General features: G+C 41.8%; 1 long non-coding RNA gene across 1 annotated transcript in view; it reads left to right on the top strand.

Moving 5' to 3' along the window:
- Positions 1-8,485: 8,485 nt before the first annotated feature.
- Positions 8,486-23,852, top strand: part of LOC122641999 — a 29,766-nt gene continuing 14,399 nt past the window's right edge. The window contains exon 1 of the long non-coding RNA XR_006330003.1: positions 8,486-8,496. This is a non-coding gene — a long non-coding RNA (uncharacterized LOC122641999). The remainder of the gene's footprint in view (positions 8,497-23,852) is intronic.

The following is a 23,852-nucleotide window of genomic DNA, read 5'->3' on the forward strand; positions in this document are numbered from 1 at the left end:
AAATGCTGCCTATTTAGAGTATACATGTGAAAAAGGAAAGTTTTTGTCATTGCAAGGAAGATTGGTTTGGTTTCTTTGTTTTCTTTTTTTATAGATAATTTTAAAAGATTTATAAAATAACAAAAGACAGTTTTTCTCCACCCATATAGGACGATTCACCCGCCATTTTAGAGTTCACAAACCTCTCCTAGGGTTTTAGTATGTTCCAAAATACATTCTCAACACCCATTCCCACTCTCTCTTGGCTCTTTGCCCTTGCTGAAAGGAATCCCATTCACCATGGATGGAGGGAAACTCGATCCATAACAAAATATACAATAATCAACGGAATCACCCAACTACAAGTTCTGAGGAAATCTCTTACCCTTAAGATAATTGAGCGGCATCGGTCCATCACATCAACTCGAATGTTTCTATCTTTCCAAATGTGAGCTATAATAGAGAAAAGTTAGCTTGCCAGTGCTACCAATAGTCAGTTTTGAAGAACTTTTCCACCCACTTGGCCTCCATGAATACATTCTTCTCAGGGCACCTAACAAAAGAAAAACAACTTGAAGACATCAGCTCACATTTGGAAAGTGAAGCTATACCAAAGAAGAGATGATCTCAGGTCTCGAACCCTGCCTCTCAGAAGGGAGTCACATGGATCTTTTTGTTGAGCAAATGGTGCTTGGTAAGAAATGTTGGATCGATTAGCAATCCAAGAAAGGGTGAATTGGGTATGACGGAATACAATTGCTAATTAAAATCTTAAATACCGAATCTAAAATTGATAAATGAGAGAGAGAGAGAGAGAGAGAGAAAATTTTAGATGGCATGTCCATGTGGATTGATCAAAGCTACTGTGGACTATTAGGTCTGATCAATTCCTTAGAAAGTCATGTCTATACATCCAAACTATCTCACAAATTTATTTATTTATTTTTGGATAAAAAGATTGTCACACTGAGAGTGTAGTGCAATTTCTTTCTCACATGATTTTTTGTTTTCTTGCATCTGTTTTGAAAATGTGGGTCTTATATGGATCATATTTTTTGGACATCCATTGATGTGGTGTGGAGATTCCTTCCCACACTAACAACGTGGGAAACCCTCTCCCCTTTTTATTAATTCCACCAAAACAAGATGAAGGATCCCAGTAGTTCAGTCCAGAAGCACCCTCCCAATTCTAATACTCGGCGACAGTCCAAAAGCTCTCTGAAGTCTCTGGCGAGAGCAATGGACAAGTGGATCGGACCACCTTTGTTGATCACCTACCGAATAAAGGGAATCGCTTTAGTCTCCTTCAAGCTCAGGATGAAGACACTGGCGTGGGAGATGGTGTAGACAGCACCACCATTGGAACTGGAGGACGCATGAGAGAACGTAGCCCAAGGAGGAGCAACCCTGTGCAACGCTCCACCACCCCCACCACTCAATGATTAAGATCGGTTCGTGGAACACCAGGGGCATCAACAACCCTGGGAAACATCGAGCAGTTATGGACTGGGCTATGAAAAACCAGCTTACTCTCTTTGGTTTGGTGGAAACCTGTGTGAAAAATGTTAACTTTGTTGCCACGTATCGTCACTTTGCTAGTCGCTAGAACTGCATCCATAACTACGACTCAGTCGACAATGGCAGAATCTGGTTACTTTGGGATGGTGAACAGGTGGATGTCCACCCTCTTCGCATCACCTCCCAGATGATTCACTCACAAGTGCTCCTCAAGTCTTCTCAGACTCTTGTTAACATCACCATCATTTATGGTGCTAGCTTCGCCTTTGAGAGAACTGAACTCTGGAATGACATTTCCAATATCAGTCAGTCTGTTTCCCTCCCTTGGATGCTTCATGGAGATTTTAACTCAATTAAATCCTCGGCCGAAAAGGTTGGGGGCAGGCCGGTGACTTCCAGAATTACCAAGCCGATGACTGATTGCTGGGCTCATTCCAACCTCTCTAATTTGAAGTGGTCGAGCTGCAATTTCACTTGGAGTAACCAAGGTGCGAGCAATAATCGTATTGCCTATGTCACACCCCTATCCCGACAAGGGATAAAATACAATATCAGGGTATGATTGGGGTGACACGCGTCATCCCACCTCACCGCCAGGATCTCGATGCAGTGGCCAACTCACAGTCATAAACCAATATTACAATACAATAATATCAGAGTGCGAAAGATAAAGGAATATTACATTTCCAACGATCATAAAATAAGCGGAAGCGTTTACAGTAGTTACCTCATGTTCACACGGCTAAGTGATACATAAATAGTTTGGATGGATATCCCGAATGACCATAGCATAACTACCCCAAAACAAGTATAATAATAAATATTTATACAAGGCACGTGGCCCCAAAAAAAAAACAAAAGAAGGGAACAAGTCCCAAGTATCAATACAGCCCGTAGGCACAATCATCATGGGCAACCATCGCCATGATCCTCAGTCACGGTCTCTGGCTCCACAGTAATCATCTGCATCAAAATCTAAAAAGAATGTGTACACGGGGGTTAGCTCCACCGAGCTAGTGAGAGAGAAAAGGGGATGCACAATCACACAATCACAAATAGTCCATGGTGCATGCTATTATTAATTCATTTACCACCTAACACACAATGCTAAGTCAATGGGTATATGCTACTGCAATAACTCGGGAAGACATTGTGGATCCTTCCATTCTCACCACAATGCAACCTCAATTATTACTATGGAGCCCGCACTGGTCGTAGTCATCACCACCCGCAGGGACCCGATAACCATTACTACCCTGGCCTGGCCTCTCTAACTCTCCACAGGGCGGTGCTCGGCTACCCAACACCTAAACCCCGTTGGTAAGGGTCGTAGCATAGGGAACTGAGCCATTTACCACCTAACACACAATGCTAAGTCAATGGGTATATGCTACTGCAATAACTCGGGAAGACATTGTGGATCCTTCCATTCTCACCACAATGCAACCTCAATTATTACTATGGAGCCCGCGCCGGTCGTAGTCATCACCACCCAGGCGGACCCGATAACCATTACTACCGCCTGGCCTCTCTAACTCTCCACAGCAGCAGGTGCTCGGCTACCCAACACCTAAACCCCCATTGGTAAGGGTCGTAGCATAGGAACGAGCCTAACCACGGATATACTACATGAATCCTATCGTGTTGAGAGGTACATCCGGGTGTGTCAACGTCCCATTCCATCTAACACCGGTACCAAGACAACACGGCGCATACGAGACAAGAATGAGATGCAATATATAATTCCACGTATTGGGGTTCCGGTGCGTACTTCCCAAGACCGTAACCCAACACAAATCCATATCATCCAAATCATCATCATCGAATAAGAATAAATGCAAATATGCAATCATGCTTGAATGATAATGTCACAATATAATTCATAAATGCATGAATAAGCAATAGTAAACAAGCTCAAACAGTCACCCAAATCCACTCACCAATTACTTCAAATGGAATTTGTATAAGCGCAACGATTCCCACTCAAAATCACCCCATTGCACATATGTTGGCGCCTATGGAAGTGAATAAGAGTGTGAGAGAGTGTAGGGGAGGCCTCATAGAGAAACCCCACAGTTTACATAAGTTATAAGCCTTAAAAACTGCATCGGAGGCAACGTCGGACTCGCGAGCTTGCCTCCGACCTTCCCGCAGCTCAGACACATCGGAGGCAAACATCGGACTCACGCAGTCTTGCCTCCGATGCAACCCAAGTGTGATTTCAAGGTCTTTAAAAGCCCAGGGTTATCCCATTTGGTTCTCTAAGCCTCAAGGGACAAGGGAGGGGTGTCTTGGAGTCTATTTGGGTCTTAGAAACACCCAACATCCAAAGATTTAAGGGGGTTTAAAGGATCAAAAGCTCAAAAATCCAGATTTGGGGTTTTCTTTGGTGGTTGAAGCTTTAGAATCAAATAGATTCAGCAAGAGGTCAAATAGAGGTCTTTATAGGATTGTAATGAAAATGGGATAGCATCCTACAAGGGGAAACTACACATGGTTCGAGCTAACCCTTTGGGTTTCAAAAAGGAAAACCCCATCTTGGGGCTACTACCAACGAATCACCCAAGCTCAAACGAGCAAGGGGGAAGAGAGAAAAATGGGGGAAAAGGGCACTTGGCTTACCTGGTTTGAGGTACACACGATGTACCCTCTTTAAAGCTCCAAACCCAGCAGCCATTTCCTTCTTCTTCTTCCCTTCCTTCTCCTTCTTCTCCTCCTTGCCGCCTCCTCTCTTCAAAGCTCTCCTCCATTTCACGATTAGGTTAGGAAAGAAAAGAAAAAGAAAGACTAAGGAATAGTCTTACCCCTCTCTCTCATATAGAAAACCACTATTAATGGCCTGTTTGGATAAGGCCTCATGGTGTACCCTAGGGTCTATTTGGGTAGGGTCAAACATGGCAGGGCGCCAATAGTACCTTAGCCACAGGGTCTCACCCACAAGGGTCCTTATTAGCAGCATTGGATGCAGGGTCGGAGGCAGCCAATAACCTTGCCTCCGATGCGAGTAGGAAGGTGGTTCCCACCATAAGAGGTCAGGGCCTTTGGACCACACTTCGAGGGCTTTGAGAGGGCAGTAAGCACACAATAAAATTTGGTCAACTACTTACCCCTGACACGTCAAGGGGCAACCTCCATGGTCCCGACTAGTTTCCATAGGCAACCTCGTACTATGGTCAATATAGCTGGGTTTGACCACCAGTGAGAACAACTCACCGGCATACGTGGCAGTGATAACTACACGTCACGGGGAAGAATTAATAATTAATTATACTCCTGGGGTGCGGGTATAACATTCTCCCCACCTTACAAGAAATTTCGTCCCCGAAATTTGAGGCAGCTAGGGTCTCAAGTGATAAGGGTTGTTGGATAACAACATCCCAAGTCACCCACATCTTAAACTAAGTCAAAGGTCGGGTCAAGATGAGGCAGTGCCTACATGTCACAGCAAGTCAGGTTCCACAACTCTCTTTTTCTTACAGGGTCACATTACCACAGGGGTGTGGTTCACAATAACCCTAGGAAAACAGGGTTCCAACTACTAAGTTAAGTCTCAAGGAACAAAGGTTCCCTAGATCTTCCAGATCGGGTGATACCACTCTAGCCTTCACTACTCTGGTCATTCTTGGGTTACAGGATTTAACCTGTCCATGACCCAACATAGGGTTTACATTCTGAAGGCTTTCACATCTGGTTGTCTCATTACCTAACCCAACTTTAGAATGATTTGGAATATTGATGGAATCTCCTATTGTTCACTCCCAGTACGGAGGGAACGCATTTGGTGATCCATTACCCCATTCATATCTGTCGTTGGAGAAGGTTTTGTTACATCCTTCAGTTTTAGCTTTCACAACCTTTAAACCTATAACACAGTTATCCCACAGGAAAGAGTCCACATCAGTCCTCTTTCGAGAACCAACAACCTTTACTAGCTTTTGTCCAAGTCAACTCTTCAAGCAGTCTCCATAATTTAACCTATCCGGTCATTAAATTCATTATTCATTACCCTAAGGTTTGGTCAACCAAGGTCAGGGCTCCAGCTAGTTTCACAGCAAGGTCGAGGTAAGTCATACTTGTAGTACCAGAGAATCACTCGTCACACAAGTCCAAGGTTCTAAGGGATATCTATATATATTTATCACACCAATATGTAGGCATAGATTCAATAATTACATTCAAATCCCTATGGACATATCTGCCATCTAGGTCAATCCACAAGAACAAGAAGTTCTCAGGTACGGTTCGCTAAGTCCTTTCTTTGGAAAGTCGAATCACGGTGTAGGACTTTCTCTATGAGTCTAAACAAGGTTTGGATGGACCAAGTAAAGTCCAAATAGAGTCATCACTAGCTTGAGGTGTTATGAGTGACTTCCAAATACACGTGACCTTCATGGCTTACTCAAATAAACAGCCCAAACCAGCCTATTACTTTCCTTTCCTAGTACCTACCCACAGGTTTAGATTCTACGCACCCCCTTAAGGGTCTCTACCCGCATAGATTTAGGTTTCCCTATCCATAAGGTTTGAGTCCTTACATTCATAGGGTCTAAGGATCTTCATCCTCAAGGGTAACTCTTCTCCTTTTAGGTAAGAGAGGAGTCACAGCGGTTACCAATGCCTGCTAGTTCTTATTAGCTGGCCTAGTCGGGTACAAGTCCTAACCTCTTTCAATTTTTTTAGGTATTAACTAGACTCATGTGGTCCCCACAAATGGGTCACACAACAGGGGTGTCCGATCTAGGGTATAGGCACAAGATCATCACATATAGGTGTGGTCAAAAGTCTCCAAAATAGGCTCAAAATCTTAAAAGAAATCGGGTGGACTCACAAGCGACGACAGCACTCCGGGTGCGTTCGTGGCTCCTCCGTGAAAATAGGTAGAGCGGATTAACGGGCGGATGTGGAATGCAAATTCGTTCATTCGTCCGGTCTCAGAAGTCTCAAAGGCAGAGAGAGTTGAAGTCAAACGGATCTACGGACAGACGCATGAGTGTGGATCCATTCATTGATCTGCACAGTTTTAAAATGATAATTTCGAGTTTTGTGCGGAGCGGATTCACAACAAGTGGATCCGTTCGTTCGTTTGTTCGTAGAATTTTAACAAAACAGAGCCACGAGTTTTAAAACGCATTTTTGGCTCCAAAGAAAAGGACATAACCGCAGGGAAAAAAAGCTCTACAGGGACTTTCGTTCAAGCTCCCCTTAGGTGGTTTTCTTGTAATCTTAAGCCTCAAGGTTCAACTCTTACTTGTTCATGATATGACTTTCTTCTCATTCCTACTTTCTCTTTCTTGGATTTGGGATGAATCATCTCAAGTTGTGATCATGTCTTGATTTTGCTTGTAATCCCATGGCCATGTACACCAAATTCATACCAAACCGATTGGCCGAAACTAGGGTTTTTAGGTGTAAATCAAGTCCTATTTGATCGATGACACTAAGTTGTTGGATCCTCGTTTGATTATTGCATCTTTTATAAATTTTCAAGTCTTTGCAAACATTTTAGAGATTGTTGCTATGTTTGTCATGTCTAGTTGAATTTTACTAGGATTATGTTCAGGTTTTGGTTGTGGTAAAGTCCTCAATTCACAATATTTTGGGAAAACTCTCCAAGTTCAAATCTAATTCTTTTACATGCCATAAAATCTCATAGAAAATTATCACAATGTCTTATCTTCAAACATATTTTCTTGTATACATGATTGTTGATAAAATCCTTAGAATCTTTCCTCTTCTCTTTTGCCATATTTGATTCGGTCTTACTAGATAGGGCTTAGCTTACATTCTCTGAGTTATCACAAATCATATTTACTTGTTTCCCAAGATTCAAACTTCCAACCACAAAATCTAAAAAAATTTCTTTGAAGTTCAAGGCATGCTCCATGATTGAATAAACCCATTTCTTGCTTGAACCCACTGTTTTGCATAAAATATTACTTTCTAGGCATAATATGGCCATTAACCTCTATCATGTATGATTGCATTCATATAGTGGCCATGCATTCCCTTTTTCCCCAACTTCTTAGATCACAATTTGATAAAAAAATCAGAAATTTCTAGCCTAAGAATCCTGCTGTAACTTAATTGCCTTGGGAAAAGAATCAAAGGCTAGGTTTTAAACCCCATAACCTTACATTGATCATCTACTTAGGCCTTAGCATTCAAGGTATTAATTTGCTATCTACTTGGCTTTTGGCTGCAGGTTAAAACAATCAATGGCTCCAAGAACACGGCGTGCATGCGTGGAACAAGTTGCACCAACTGTCCTAGATCCACTTTGGTTTCAAAAGATAGAGGACCAAGAGCTTTATCAAGACTACTTCCGCTTCAAAAATATAGTGGAAGGGGTGAAATGTAGTGTTGGATGATCTCAAAGCTTACATGGTGGGGCAGAGATTCGAGGCATTGGGGTGGACCAACATTCTCAACCTTCCTGAACCATACTACCCAAAACTCATTCTCTATTTCTATGCAAATCTGAACACCGGGAACCCGGGCACACAAAACTATCGGGTTGTTTCATATGTCAAGGGGGTTCCTATAGCCTTCATTGCAGTACAGTTGGCCTGGTGTTATCAACGTGTCCATTGGAGGAGCAAGGACCTATTGTTCACTTAGAAGGAATTCCTATACCTTAATCAAGTGGGAGGTATTGACATCTGACGGCCATCAGGCGGCTGAACCTGCGAGTGGTGGATGGCTTCGATGAGGTCACGAAGCAACTCTCCAATCAGACTTGGCACCTAGAGGGTATCGAGAGAGGGGTAGATGACATCGACAGCTTTCTTGGTCGCGATGGTGGCGGTGGTGCAATGTCTAGCTCAGCTTTCTCTCAACAATTAAAGTTATCCCGGATCAGTTCTTATAGTTCTTGTCTTAGGATGAACAACTGGGAACTTTTAGAAATGGTAGACTTGTATATTTAATCTGAGATGAACAGAATCAAATGTTTTGAGTTGGAACAGATGAGATCTTGTATTCTGAGTTGGGAAAGGCACAGTTATGCCGAAGCAGAGAGTCTGGAACAATTATGGTGTTTAGATTGGTATCTTTTGATTGAGTAGGATGGAGTCATATGTTTTTGTTGGAATGGATGAAATCATGAATATTGAAATAAGAAGGATATGGTTGCCTTCTGGGAAGATTTGGAACAACTTGACATTTCTAATTAATCTTATATATATCTTTATGTACTTGCTTAATTCTCTCTTGTTTAAATCATTGTTGATAATTATGCTTGGTTATAATTGGTTCATTATTGTTTATGAATTTTAACATATAGTTACTCATTTATGACCTACCTAAGGCTCAACCAAGCAATTTCAAAGTTGTAGCTTAACAGCCTATGGTTCAAGTCCTAAGTGCCATGTTGTCTATTATCTTCTAAGTTTTTTGTTTCACCACAACCAGTCTTCTCCTATGTCTGCACATAATCATTTATGTTCTTGAAGATTTTTAGTTTAGAACCTAATTGTGGAGAGTAAATCAAGAGTCCGCGAGACTGTGGTCGGTGCAGAGCATCATTGCTCTGATACCATGTTGTCACACCCCTATCCCGACAAGGGATAAAATACAATATCAGGGTATGATTGGGGTGACACGCGTCATCCCACCTCACCGCCAGGATCTCGATGCAGTGGCCAACTCACAGTCATAAACCAATATTACAATACAATAATATCAGAGTGCGAAAGATAAAGGAATATTACATTTCCAACGATCATAAAATAAGCGGAAGCGTTTACAGTAGTTACCTCATGTTCACACGGCTAAGTGATACATAAATAGTTTGGATGGATATCCCGAATGACCATAGCATAACTACCCCAAAACAAGTATAATAATAAATATTTATACAAGGCACGTGGCCCCAAAAAAAAAACAAAAGAAGGGAACAAGTCCCAAGTATCAATACAGCCCGTAGGCACAATCATCATGGGCAACCATCGCCATGATCCTCGCCACGGTCCCCTGGCTCCACAAGAATCATCCGCATCAAAATCTAAAAAGAATGTGTACACGGGGTTAGCTCCACCGAGCTAGTGAGAGAGAAAAGGGGATGCACAATCACACAATCACAAATAGTCCATGGTGCATGCTATTATTAATTCATTTACCACCTAACACACAATGCTAAGTCAATGGGTATATGCTACTGCAATAACTCGGGAAGACATTGTGGATCCTTCCATTCTCACCACAATGCAACCTCAATTATTACTATGGAGCCCGCGCTGGTCGTAGTCATCACCACCCGCAGGCGGCACCCGATAACCATTACTACCCCTGGCCTGGCCTCTCTAACTCTCCACAGCAGCAGGTGCTTTGGCTACCCAACACCTAAACCCCTGTTGGTAAGGGTCGTAGCATAGGGAACTGAGCCATTTACCACCTAACACACAATACTAAGTCAATGGGTATATACTACTGCAATAACTCGGGAAGACATTGTGGATCCTTCCATTCTCACCACAATGCAACCTCAATTATTACTATGGAGCCCGCGCCGGTCGTAGTCATTACCACCCAGAGGCAGACCCCGATAACCATTACTACCCCTGGCCTGGCCTCTCTAACTCTCCACAGACAGTAGGTGCTCTGGCTAACCAACACATAAACCCCTGTTGGTAATGGTCGTAGCATAGGGAACTGAGCCTAACCACAGATATACTACATGAATCCTATCGTGTTGAGAGGTACATCAGGGTGTGTCAACGTCCCATTCCATCTAACACCCGGGTACCAGCACAACACGGCGCATACAGACAAGAATGAGATGCAATATATAATTCCACATAATTCGGGGGTTCCGGTGCCAGTACTTCCCGGCACCGTAACCCAACACAAATCCATATCATCCAAATCATCATCATCGAATAAGAATAAATGCAAATATGCAATCATGCTTGAATGATAATGTCACAATATAATTCATAAATGCATGAATAAGCAATAGTAAACAAGCTCAAACAGTCACCCAAACCCACTCACCAATTACTTCAAATGGAATTTGTATAAGCGCAACGATTCCCGCTCAAAATCACCCCATTGCACATATGTTGGCGCCTATGGAAGTGAATAAGAGTGTGAGAGAGTGTAGGGGAGGCCTCATAGAGAAACCCCACAGTTTACATAAGTTATAAGCCTTAAAAACTGCATCGGAGGCAACGTCGGACTCAGCGAGCTTGCCTCAGGCCTTGCCTCCGACCTTCCCTGCAGGCTCAGGACACATCGGAGGCAAACATCGGACTCACGCAGTCTTGCCTCCGATGCAACCCAAGTGTGATTTCAAGGTCTTTAAAAGCCCAGGGTTATCCCATTTGGTTCTCTAAGCCTCAAGGGACAAGGGAGGGGTGTCTTGGAGTCTATTTGGGTCTTAGAAACACCCAACATCCAAAGATTTAAGGGGGTTTAAAGGATCAAAAGCTCAAAAATCCAGATTTGGGGTTTTCTTTGGTGGTTGAAGCTTTAGAATCAAATAGATTCAGCAAGAGGTCAAATAGAGGTCTTTATAGGATTGTAATGAAAATGGGATAGCATCCTACAAGGGGAAACTACACATGGTTCGAGCTAACCCTTTGGGTTTCAAAAAGGAAAACCCCATCTTGGGGCTGCTACCAACGAACCACCCAAGCTCAAACGAGCAAGGGGGAAGAGAGAAAAATGGGGGAAAAGGGCACTTGGCTTACCTGGTTTGAGGTACACACGATGTACCCTCTTTAAAGCTCCAAACCCAGCAGCCATTTCCTTCTTCTTCTTCCCTTCCTTCTCCTTCTTCTCCTCCTTGCCGCCTCCTCTCTTCAAAGCTCTCCTCCATTTCACGATTAGGTTAGGAAAGAAAAGAAAAAGAAAGACTAAGGAATAGTCTTACCCCTCTCTCTCATATAGAAAACCACTATTAATGGCCTGTTTGGATAAGGCCTCATGGTGTACCCTAGGGTCTATTTGGGTAGGGTCAAACATGGCAGGGCGCCAATAGTACCTTAGCCACAGGGTCTCACCCACAAGGGTCCTTATTAGCAGCATTGGATGCAGGGTCGGAGGCAGCCAATAACCTTGCCTCCGATGCGAGTAGGAAGGTGGTTCCCACCATAAGAGGTCAGAGCCTTTGGACCACACTTCGAGGGCTTTGAGAGGGCAGTAAGCGCACAATAAAATTTGGTCAACTACTTACCCCTGACACATCAAGGGGCAACCTCCATGGTCCCGACTAGTTTCCATAGGCAACCTCGTACTATGGTCAATATAGCTGGGTTTGACCACCAGTGAGAACAACTCACCGGCATACGTGGCAGTGATAACTACACGTCACGGGGAAGAATTAATAATTAATTATACTCCTGGGGTGCGGGTATAACAGCCTATAAGATTGATCATGTCTTAGTTGATCCCAACTGGCTACAAATCTTCCCAACTTCTTTTGCAATCTTCCAGAATCAGAATGTCTCAGACCATAGCCCTATGGTGGTTTCTCTTGGCTCCCAACCAAGACCTCGTGGGAAACAATTTTTCTTCTTCAACCATTGGGCGGATCATGATGACTTCCTTCCTCTGGTCCAAGAAGTTTGGGATTTGAACATTACTGGCTCTCCCATGTCCAAGCTTCTTCTGAGATTGAAAGTTCTCAAGAACAGGTTGAAGAGTTGGAGCAAGAAAACCTTCCATATTCTCGATAGGAAGATTCAAACAACTGCTGAGGTCATTGATCACCTCCAAAATGCCATTCAGGGTGGGCTTATTGATGAGAACACTATTATGCAGGAGAAGACTGCGGCTTGCGAGCTTCGGATGCTGATGTCGACCAGGGAATCTGAGCTATGGCAGAAAGCTCGTGTGAAATGGTTGACCCAAGGTGATGGTAATACAGCGTTCTTCCACTGCTCCATCAGGACCCGCAAATCTCGTAACTGGATCTCCATGATAAAGAACCTTGATGGTAATTTGATCACTAAGGATGATGCCATTCGAATGGAAGCTTCCCACTTCTTCGAACAGGTCTACATAGGAACCCCCCAGTCTATTTACAGCGCCTTTGACCTACCTGTTGATAGATCTCTCTCTCCTAAAGAGGCTCTCCTCATAAGCAGACCCTTCACCATTGAAGAAATTAAGGGTGTTATCTTTGCGATGGACAATGACAGTGCTCCTGGCACTGACGGGTTCGGGGCTTACTTCTTCAAAAAAGCCTAGGGTATTATCTGGCATAATGTCTACCAAGCCATTCTTGAGTTCTTCCACACTCAAAGCATGCCAGATCAGTTGAGAGTCTCCAGACTCACCCTGGTTCCTAAAGGATCCTCGCAAGAGACCTCAGTGATTTTTGACCCATTGCGGTGAGCCTGCTTCTCTATAAATTTATAGCTAAGCTAATAGCTGACAAAATGAAGCCAATTCTTCACAAGGTTGTTGGCCAAAATCAGTCTGCTTTCATCGAAGGGAAGTGGATCTCAGACAACATCCTCCTTTGCCAGGAGATCCTTCATGACTATCACAGGAACTCTAGAATGGCCCATTTTGCAGCCAAGATCGACCTCCGCAAGGCCTATGACTCTGTTCAATGGAGTTTTCTTTTCTCCTTACTTCACAGGTTGAACTTCCCAACTCCCTTTATTGCTTAGATTGTCCAATGTGTTACTAATCCTTCTTATGTCATTTTCTTGAATGGCGCCCAATCCCCCAAATTTTTTGCCAACAGGGGTCTGCGCCAGGGATGCTCGTTATCTCCCTTTTCTCTTCAACATAGTGCTCCAAGTCTTCACTGACTCCCTCTCCCATGCTGCTAGCATGGGACAATTTGCTTATCACTAGTACTGCGAGAAATCGAGCAACACCACTAGCTGCTTCGTGGATGATCTGTTCATATTTGGGAAGGCTTCTACTACCAATCACCCTTAGGGGCCTGCTCCAGCAATTCTTGGCTCTCTCAGGCCTCTCAGTTAACCACGATAAGTCCAACCTGTATTTCGCGAACACCCCTACAAATCTTCAGGACTTATTTTGCAGCTCTTTGGGCTTTCACAAGGGAACCTCACCGATAAAATATTTGGGTGTTCCTATTTCCTCTAAGGCCCTTCGAAGCCATGATTTTGATGGGTTGAGAAGCAACTCTGTTCTTGGAAAGCTAAGGCCCTTTCTTATGCGGGCCGGCTCACTCTTATCAAGTCTGTGACCATGGGCACGGTGGCATACTGGCTGAACGTTCTTCACATCCCTCAGGACTCTCTCAACACCTTAGAGCAGATGATGGCTAAATTTCTTTGGCAGGGCACTGAAGGTAGAGGTTCTTATAAAGTGGCTTGGAAAACCGTGTGCCAACCGAAAGAGGAGGGGGGTCTTGGTATTCGCCGCCTTGACGACTGGAACAGAGCTGCTTTAATGCGTCATGTTTACGCTTTGGCTGCTAATGTCTTAAACTGTTGGACCAACTTCATCAAGCATCGATGGCTTCGAAAGTACTCTATTTGGTCTATCCCTATTCCCTCCAAATGCTCTTCAACCCTCAAGGCTATCTAAAAAACTCACCCTGCCACGGTTAAATGTGTTCGTTATCTCCTCAAGAATGGTGAACGAACCCTCTTGTGGTTTGACCCCTGGCTCCCTGGTGGCCTTTACTTCAATCGGGTATGCTCCTTGCTGAAGCAGTTGGTCGTTCACCCTTTGATTGTCTGAGTATTCTTCACAATGTGGACAGTGATGAAGGTTGGGACAACCCCTTTATGGACATTGACATTGCTGCCAGAGCCCAGGAGATTTCTAAGATCAAGCTCATAGCCAGGCTTCAGGAGGACCAAACTATTTGGACCCCCACCTCTGATGGTAAATACTCTCTCAAGTCTGCTTGGAATTCTATTAGACAACCTGGCGACCAAGTTCCTTGGCACAAGCTGGTATGGTTCCCTAAGGTCTAGCCCCGCTTCTCCTTCATCACCTGGCTGACCTTCAATAACCGTCTTCCTACCCGAGATCGGCTTGCTACTTGGGGTGCTAACATAGATGCCACCTGCCCCCTTTGCAATGAACATGTTGAGTCCAGAGATCATTTATTCTTCAATTGCCAGCCCTCCTCCTTCATCTGGAAAGGAATCTTAAGAATCAATGGGTTCATTAGAGAACCTCTTGGCTCCTGGGCAGAAGAAACTACGTGGGCTATGCAACACTTCTTGGATAACTCGACGTGTAATCAGATCCACAAATTCAGTATGACTGCAGCCACATACAAAATTTGGTGGATGAGGAGTGAAAAGGTTTTCAAAAACATTGATTGCAGCCCCAATGTGATTCTAGCTCGTATCATTCATGATACTCGGGCAAGGTTCTCTGATTGGAGTGGTCCTCTCCTCGACACTTGCTGGAATAGGGACTTCCTCGCTAGATGGCAAATTTAGGCGCCTTTCTCCACCCCCCAATCTCGGCCTCTCGTCTGGCCCCACCCTCCTACAGGATGGATTGCGATCAACTGTGATGGATCGGTCAAGGGAAGGTGTGGGGGATATGAATCCTTGGGTCATGATGTAGATGGGAATATTCTCTTTGCCATTGTGGGTGCTATGGACGATGACAACATTGTTCGAATGGAGTTGGTGGCAATTCTTCAGGGGCTTCGAATGGCTAATCGCATGGCCTTTACCCAAGTCTAGATCCGGTCTGACTCCCAGGTTGTAATTGAGGCCATCATGGACAACCTTAAGGTCCCTTGGTGGGCCATTGGGCTTGTAGACGAGATTCGGTCCTTGAGTAGCACCTTCTCTTGCTGGTCTTTCACACACCATGTTCGTGAGCTGAACTCCTGTGCTGATTTTCTAGCTGGCCTCTTGGATACTCCTACTGAGATTCAACTTGATGTTGAGAGCCTCCCCAATGAGCTTATCTCCCTTGTTAGGGATGATGCTAGAGGGAAAGTTTTCTACACATTGTAATAAGCTTTTTCTCCTATTGTTATAATATTATCCCTTCAACAAAAAAAAACAAGATGATTTTTTAATGTATTCCAAGGTGCACAGAATAGATGCAAAATTAGGGCACAAAAATCCATAGCCTCCAATATATTCAATTGGCACTTCTATTAGATGAACCCTTAGTATTCAAAAATCCTTTTCACCCTGCTAATGTTACTCTTTTTTTTTTGGGGTGCAATTCAAGGGCCGATCGGCCATCAACTCCATCAGGGCCCCATAAGGGGTCAAATATGGTACCCATAGGCTCCACTTGTTGGAAAGTAAATAAATATAGACTAGGTGTCGCTAAGGAGACTTGAACCACCAATCAAGCTCTTGACGCAAATCTTCCAAGGGATTAGCGAACTACCGGGGCAAGCCTTGAATCGACCCTAATGTTAATCTTTGAATTCAGTTAAAGCTGTTTACCAAAAAAAAAATTCAGTTAAAGCTCTCTTTAAGTAAGGAAAACGTTTTACCCAAAAAATAAATAAATAAATAAAAAAGTAAAAGAAAACGTGAAAAGCTTATGTTTAAAGTGCTCATGCATGCCACATCCACTGTGTATTAATAATCGTCTAGTGCTAGGCTGGTCCCTACTCCCTAGTAGTAGTGCTAAAATGTAACATATTTCTCTTTGTATAAAAAGATTAGGATCCCAACCAATAACCTTAGAGGCCAACCCTACAATTGCAAGCTTAGTTCTAAAGTCTAAACTCAAAATGTATAATTCTTGTCTAACATTGGCTAGGGCTATGAGTTTCAAACTTGACTTAACCCCTTTTAAAAAGATAAAAAGGAAAGGTAAAAAGTTTTCTTTTGAGTGGGGATGGGCCAACGTGATAACATGGATGATATAACTTGGAGGTGTGGGAATGGAAACCACATTAATAAACCAATTGGTCTGGTTTGACCCCCAACTCCCCCCCCCCCCTGCCCCTCTCCTTTTTGCTGTTTGGCTCTTGATGGGTAAACATTAAAAAGGATTGGGGTTTTAGTCTAACTAGTATTTGCAAGGAAATTTCAGACATACACACTTAGGAAGTGAAGATAGGTAGAGCATTTTAAAATCAAGGGCTGTAGAGGAGGTGTATGGATATAAAAAGGAGGGCATATGATTTAAATTTGAGTTTGAAATTTGATATATGATTATTTGGATAATTTCTTATATATTCAATTGTTGGAATTGCAAACAACTGTTTGGTCGGTTGATTGGTGGCTTGTCAATTGGAGTGCATGTCCCCCAAGAGGTCAAGGGATCGACTCTCTTGGTATGCTTATTGTGTCAAAAAAATATATTCCCCCTCTTCCTTTGGTAGTAGTAGATTTCTGTTGGCTTGTCTTAGCTTTCCCCAGGAAAATGCAATATAATGCCATAGAGGTTCACAAATTTCTCCTAGGATTTTAGTATCTTCCCAAAATACCCTTCAGATTCCCTTTCCTGCCTTGTGATGAATGAGATCTCATTCACTGTGAGTGAAGGAAAATTCGATCCCAAAATTTATACAGTTTTATTTTTTTTTTAAACGGACATCAAAACTATCTCAATTCTGCCTCCGTGTGATAGTAAAATTGGAATATGAAACCTTTTGACTACCATATACTTTGCAAAAGTCTCGGTTTTATATTTTGAGTTTCATGATATGTTTCATTACCATCAAAAGTTTCTAACATGCACTAGAGAACTTTTAGTGTTGGAATATGTAGTTCATTGTCTTTATTATTGTTGTCAGGTTTTAATTATCCTCCATTGATTAAGGGTGTCAATTAATTGGTTCGGTTTTGGTTCTGTTCAAGATTACAAATGTGAAAATTAAATCGAATCAAAATCAACTAGGAACTTTTTGTTAAGAAAACAACGCCTAGAATGACGAATTGCAAAAGAAAACGAAAAACAAAGAAGACACACAACATCAAGGATTTACGTGGTTCACCCCCAAGATAGGAAGCTACGTCCACAGCTGAGCAATAGAACAGATTTCACTATCTTTTGGAATTGTTATAAAACCTCTTGTACAACCCTCCGAGAGATAAGAACATTATATAGAGAAGCCCTAACCCGAGAAAGTATAGAAATGCCCCCCAGACCCAAAAATGTCAAACTGGACAGGATCAGACTAAAACATAACATACGTCTCAAACATATCGATTCGAAGGTCTCGACGAGCCCAATATGGCTTTGGGTGAGCGTAGGGGTGTCAATCAGTTGGTTCGGTTCAGGTTCGATCCGGTTTTTTCGATTTCGGTGTGGCTTTTAGGGAAACAGAAACCAAACCAATAAGGACTTTTCGGCTTCGGTTTATGATAACGGATTGATAGTGGTTTGGATTCGGTTTGGTACCGGATTTTTTTAAACAAGTTGGGTTCAGTTTGTGCCTATTTTCTTCTCTCTCTTTTCAACTACATAAAATATTTCATTAGCCTCACACTTCAAAAAGAGATCAATGGAACAAACATTGTTACAAATCAATTTCCCTATGTTCATAACCTCATACTCATTGATTTATAATAATTTCCTTTACAACCATAAATTTGCTAACTAATATTGAAATCAATTCAATTATTCATAACCTTATATTCATTATTTTTTTATCGGTATCATTCGGTTCGGTTTTTGGTTTGTTATCGGTCGATTCGGTGCGGTTCGATTTTCAATCGATCCCGTCATACCCCAGTCCAAAACCAATCCAATCAAGATCGGTTCGGTTCGGTTGGGTCTTGGATTTTTTCGGTCGGTCTTAACGGTTCGGGCTAGGACTTGACACCCTTAGGTGAGCGATTTCAAATACAACTGCATAAATACATAGTTCATGTCTTTTTAGTAGCAATTTGTGTGCACTTATTCAACTTAGGTAATGTATAATCTAAACAAAAAATATGCTTGAACAACAGAGTGATATATTCTGTTAAAGAGAGTCCTTCGCTTTTGAAAAAAATATGAGGATAGCTCATATATAGTAGGCCATAAGATTGAAATTGGCTACCAAACTTGACATGTCCCCCATCTACCAACCAGTCAAAATGTGGAGCAACACATAGCCAGCATACGGAAAAAGATTTCCACACATGGCTGTAGGAATCCTATCTACTTCATTGACAAGGAAAAACTATATGAAAGAGTAGCACACTAGCACTAAAAAAAAAAGGGAGAGAGAGAGAGAGAGAGACATGCCCCTTCTTTTTCTCCCTTGCCTTCATAGTCATTTGGTTTTCATGTAAACATTGTATTTAATATTTGATCTTATCTTATATAATGAAATATCATAACCTTGAGTAATTGACTTTCACAATTTGAAGTTTTCTATGAATTAATTGATTTTGTCAAAACCTACAAGAGACATGTGCAATAAAATAGATATACAAATCCCAATTTTGTAGAAATTTATCGAAATTTACTAGGTTCACTTTGGCTCCTCTAGTTTTTTTGCTAAAGATCAGCAATTTGTATTGATAGAATTAAAGGAAAATAAAGTTACAATGGTCAAGTGATTACAACCTTAAAAACAGCAAACAATTCTAACTTGTTTCCTTCGGCCCAGACGTTAGAAAACGTTAGACCATAGCAACAAATTATGTAAATCTATAGAAAGGCCGATCTAGTGCTTCCCAGTAGATCGTCTACTTTAAGAAGTTAGGAGGGGCAGACCAACATGAATTAATCTTCCTTTTCGCCGCATGATTAGCTAGGGCATCTGCGGCCGAATTTGGTTCTCTAAAGCAATGTGTGATACACCACTGAATAGATCTCAGAAAATTGGAGGTGTTCCTCCACTTGTGCATGAGATTCCATGGCATCTTGCAAGTGAGAATGGCTGTGACCACCGCCTCTGAGTCGCACTCAATCCATAGTTTTCCCACTCCAATCTCGCTAGCATGCCTTATTCCAGCAAAGAATGCCTCCAGCTCAGCCATATAGTTTGAACCCACTCCCTGGTATTCTGAAAAGCATCTTATTACTACTCCCAAATGATCTCGAAAAATCCCTCTAGCACCTGTTGCTCCTGGATTACCCAGAGAAGAGCCATCAATATTCAATTTCAACCAGCCCTGCTGTGGTTGTTTCCACTTAACTTCTATTATTCTTTTGGGCGGTGGTATTGCTATTCTAACCTTCATCAATCGAGCAAGAGTTAAATCCTGGACAGATTTCGCCTGAACCCCTTTCACCCTTGTGCAGTCCCCAACATCCTTAAAACATAATTTAACTACTTCGGCAAGGGTTCTGCTTTGATTGTCATATCTACGACTATTGCGCTCCCCCCAAATATTTTGGCAACAGATAATCAGAAGGGGACCCCATACCTTCGAGAGAGGTACAACTTTAGTCTTTCTATGCCACCAAGAAAAAAATAATTCAATAGAAGGGAACCCCCTCTAGTTCTAATTAAAAGCATATAGTACCTCAACCCAAACTTGCCGTGAGAAGGCACAGTCTAGGAATAAATGATTTATCGATTCGCAGTTCGAATGGCAGAGTTCACATCTGGAAATGAACGGGACTGATTGGCTCCTCTAGTGACTCTTTTATTTTCCTTTGATTTGCTGTCCTCATTTCTATCAAGGTGAAGAAGAAAGCAAAATATCTAACAAGGTGCCACCATGTTCTATCAAAAAGTCTATGACTAAGAATCAAGTCCTGCCTTTGTCTAAAATATTTATAAAGAAACAAAAAAATATTACTTAATGGGGTTTTCTTACTCAATGTGTTAAATAATTTGTAACCTGATTTATTAATTAATTAATTTATTTTATTGTCTTTTTAATATGATGCACAATTTTTTCCATTGTCGGTAATAGTGTCATTTCACATGTATACTCGAAAATATTCATGATAATGATACCTGATGATAATGATATAATGATTTGTCACTCTCAAATTATTTTTGAAAACCCATTTATACTCCTACCTTAAAAATCTTGTAGAAATAAGACAAGAGGAAATTAAAAGAATGTTCCAAATCCTAAATACACCTGAGGTGTCATTTAGACACTCCCTTACTTAATATTGGGACTTTCAAAATAGTGGTAGTTATAAACAATGAATTGTTATAGATTTTTTATACTTTCATCCTTCATGTCTTTTAATAGTTGGATCTTAATATTGATACATATAATCACAAGTAAATTTGGATCCTCTCAATATTAATATTAGAAGATGATTGTCGCCTGCTGCTATTTTCAAAAAATTCTCTAAAAAGCATGCTTTGGAGCACTCACCATGCATCCCAAATGTCACTTTTATACATTTGGACTAAATGATCGAGATGATAGCACTCACCATGCATCCCAAACGTCACTTTTATACATTTGAACTAAATCAGATGATAGTTGCTACTTGATTTTTTAGTTCATCATGACAAAATAGCAGTTCAAAAAAATAATTCTCACAAGAAAAAAGAATTTAGATTATAGTAGCATCTAGAAATAGTTTTGTAAAAGCCAATTATTGGTAAGTTGTGTAACAAAACTGTGACATTCAATTTTGAAAGGTAAATGAATTGCTAAATATGCAATTTCATCAGCTAAATTCATACATGTGCCATGTCTATAAATAATGGAAGAAATAATTACATACTTTATACTTATGTTATATGGTTAAGGTTTAAATTACACTTTTTTTTTAGTATTTTTCAACTCATGATGCACAAATGGACAAATTTTTCCTATGTAAAGATATTATACACATATCATATACATATTAATTATCAAAAAATTTGCATTTGCAAGGGATTTTAGTGGAACATAAATGAGGCCTAAAAGAATACCTCATAGAACCTAGGTTTTTGAGATAGGAATTAATGAACTTGGAAAAAAAATTTCCTTGATAACACATGAAATAAGTCGAGCTTGGTTTAGGTTTGCAAAATTGCTAGTCCATATACAACGGATTCAAGGCACTATTCAAGTAGTTGCACCCAAGGCAGGATAGTTCACTACTGCTTTTCGCAATTTCCACTTCATCTACCTCAAGTATTGAGCATATAATTTTATAGGGAAAAAATCTTTACTTGGTGGTGTTTCCTATGTCCTCTCACTAGACACTGTGAGATGATGCATCTGTCCCTTGGGGTAGATACCCAGGTGTACTCACCCATTGGCCCAGACGCTTGTGTACAGACCATGAGACCAAGTAGAGATCTCTTACCCAATTTTATATATTCACTATCGACCTAAAAAATCATATGTTTAGTAAAATTATCCATGAGATGGTTCTTGTGTTCAAGAATTTAGGTTTGACACATTAACCATGTGGCTCTTCTTGCATGTTAGATAAAAAGAACATTCATATTACATGAGTTTTGAAGGCACAATCCACATGGTGTGTTTTTTAGGACATGGGTTCCACTTAGAGAATAGTTTGTTTAAATGGAAATATTTTATATTGATTTAAGAAATGAAAATTATTTAGCGAGTTAATATATGTAATGATCCCCGTTATATGGTAAGTTGATTAATCTATTTGTCTTATTGGATTGTCTACTCGAATCATCTTCTTTGTTTTAAATCGCCTTCTTTAGCTCTTCACTTGACTGATGGGAACAATTTTTCTCTTGCATTAGATTGATGAGCTCGAGAAAAAAAATATCTTTGCTATTCTCTCTCTTCTTCACCTTTAGTGTGTATTACGAATAAAACAATCTTTCTATTGTAAGTACCGTGGTCCTCGGGATGAGGGTTCCTCAGCATCTTGGCGACAAGGATTGTCTTCGATGAATAACGGCGTATCGTTCCGATATATCATCATGGGGATTGGGATCATGCTTTATAAAGAAATGGAGTCGCCACCTAAGATTAGGGCCTAGGACCCAATGGGAGTAGCCCCATCCGGGGTTAGCGGAATGGGCTACGTGATTCCAAATGGTCTGGTCAGAGATTCAGGATAAGTAGTTAGGTTACGAGGGTGAGAAGGTGTTAGGCACCCACCTCGCCCGGATAAACCGGTCTTTCTACTAGATGCTGGTTTTCGAATATTCTCCCTTAATAATATGTCATATACTAACATATAAGGCCAAGTTATGATGCACTAATCATGACAAAGAAGGAAAAGCATTTACTATGTACACTAAAATGAGTTACTTTAATTGTCTACATTATGCCAAAAATAATAAGAAGGAAAGAGACAGATACCTGTCAAGAAATATACGAAATAAATGAAAGCGCACCGAGTGCGAAATATGTGATGTCCCACAGCTTAGGTGGAGACGGACGATCGGCTTGTCTCTCTCTTGTCAGACAGAGTAAGGACTATATGAGATGGGTTTCGCTACTTAAACTTTGGGCAGAGTAACGGTTATATAAGGGATTCTTGTTATCTGTATGCAGACAGAATAACAGCTACGACGGGGATTTTTCGTTATCTGTACACTGACGGGATAATGAAGTTGTGGAATAAGAACCGCTCTTTATTCGAATGGATAATCGAAGGATCTACCCATACCTTCGGAGTCTCGCTCCAACAGACGCTCAAGAGGGAGAGAATTGGGGAAAAAGGCGCCAAAGAATGAGCTGGGAGGGTCTCCCAGCCCGAAAACTCTATAAAATAAGGGAGGGGGACCCTCCTATTTATAGGGGAGGGGGGACCCTCAGCCCTGGCCAGATAACACCCCCATGGCGCCGTGGAGGCATCCACCACGCCGTGCGTGACGTCAGCAGGCTGATGTCACACCCCTTTGCGGCGCCATGGAAAAAGTACATTGGTGCCGTGGTGGGCCCCCACGGTGTCGTGGAAATGTCCACAGCGTCGTGGGAGCGCAGTACCACATTTCCTTGATTTTGGGCCTTAAATGAGCTCCTCTAGTATTGGGGTTCTGTCTGGGCCTGTGGGCTTGATCATTTTGGGTTTTCTTCTCCTTTTCGACTCTTTAGAAAAATTTCTGTCTGGGGGCTGGCTGCCCCCCTAGACCCCCACGGCCGGCTAATCGGCTAGCGGGATTGTCGTGGTTGGGGAAGGTGAGCAGTACCTCCTTCAGTGTTTAGTAAAAGGGTCTTATAAGTCATTTTGGGGATGTTATGGTGATTTGGTTTAGATGTAGGGACAAGAGTCTTTCTTGAGAGAGATACCGATGTCTGTCTGTGTCATGTTGTCCTCATTGCCGAGGGGGTGACAAAATTCAGTGTCTACATCTATTCTCTCTCTTCTTCACCTTTAGTGTGTATTAAGAATGGGAGATATTTTCACAAAAAAAAAAAAGAAGAATGGGAGATATCATTCAGACAAGATGGGATAGAGAGCGGACCAAGAGTTTTATATAAAAAATGGGGGAGCGTGGTGCTTACACCCAGACACATGGGAGCAAAATTACCGCCCCACTTAATGCTTTCGCGTGCACTCCCATTACCCTCCTGGGTGTGCACAGGGGGCATACTCCCCATAGAAAACACTTCCCGAAGTAATGGATTCCTCCCATTAAGGAAAAACCA

This window comes from Telopea speciosissima, chromosome 10 (genome assembly GCF_018873765.1).
Source record: "Telopea speciosissima isolate NSW1024214 ecotype Mountain lineage chromosome 10, Tspe_v1, whole genome shotgun sequence".
Classification (NCBI taxonomy): Eukaryota; Viridiplantae; Streptophyta; class Magnoliopsida; order Proteales; family Proteaceae; genus Telopea; species Telopea speciosissima.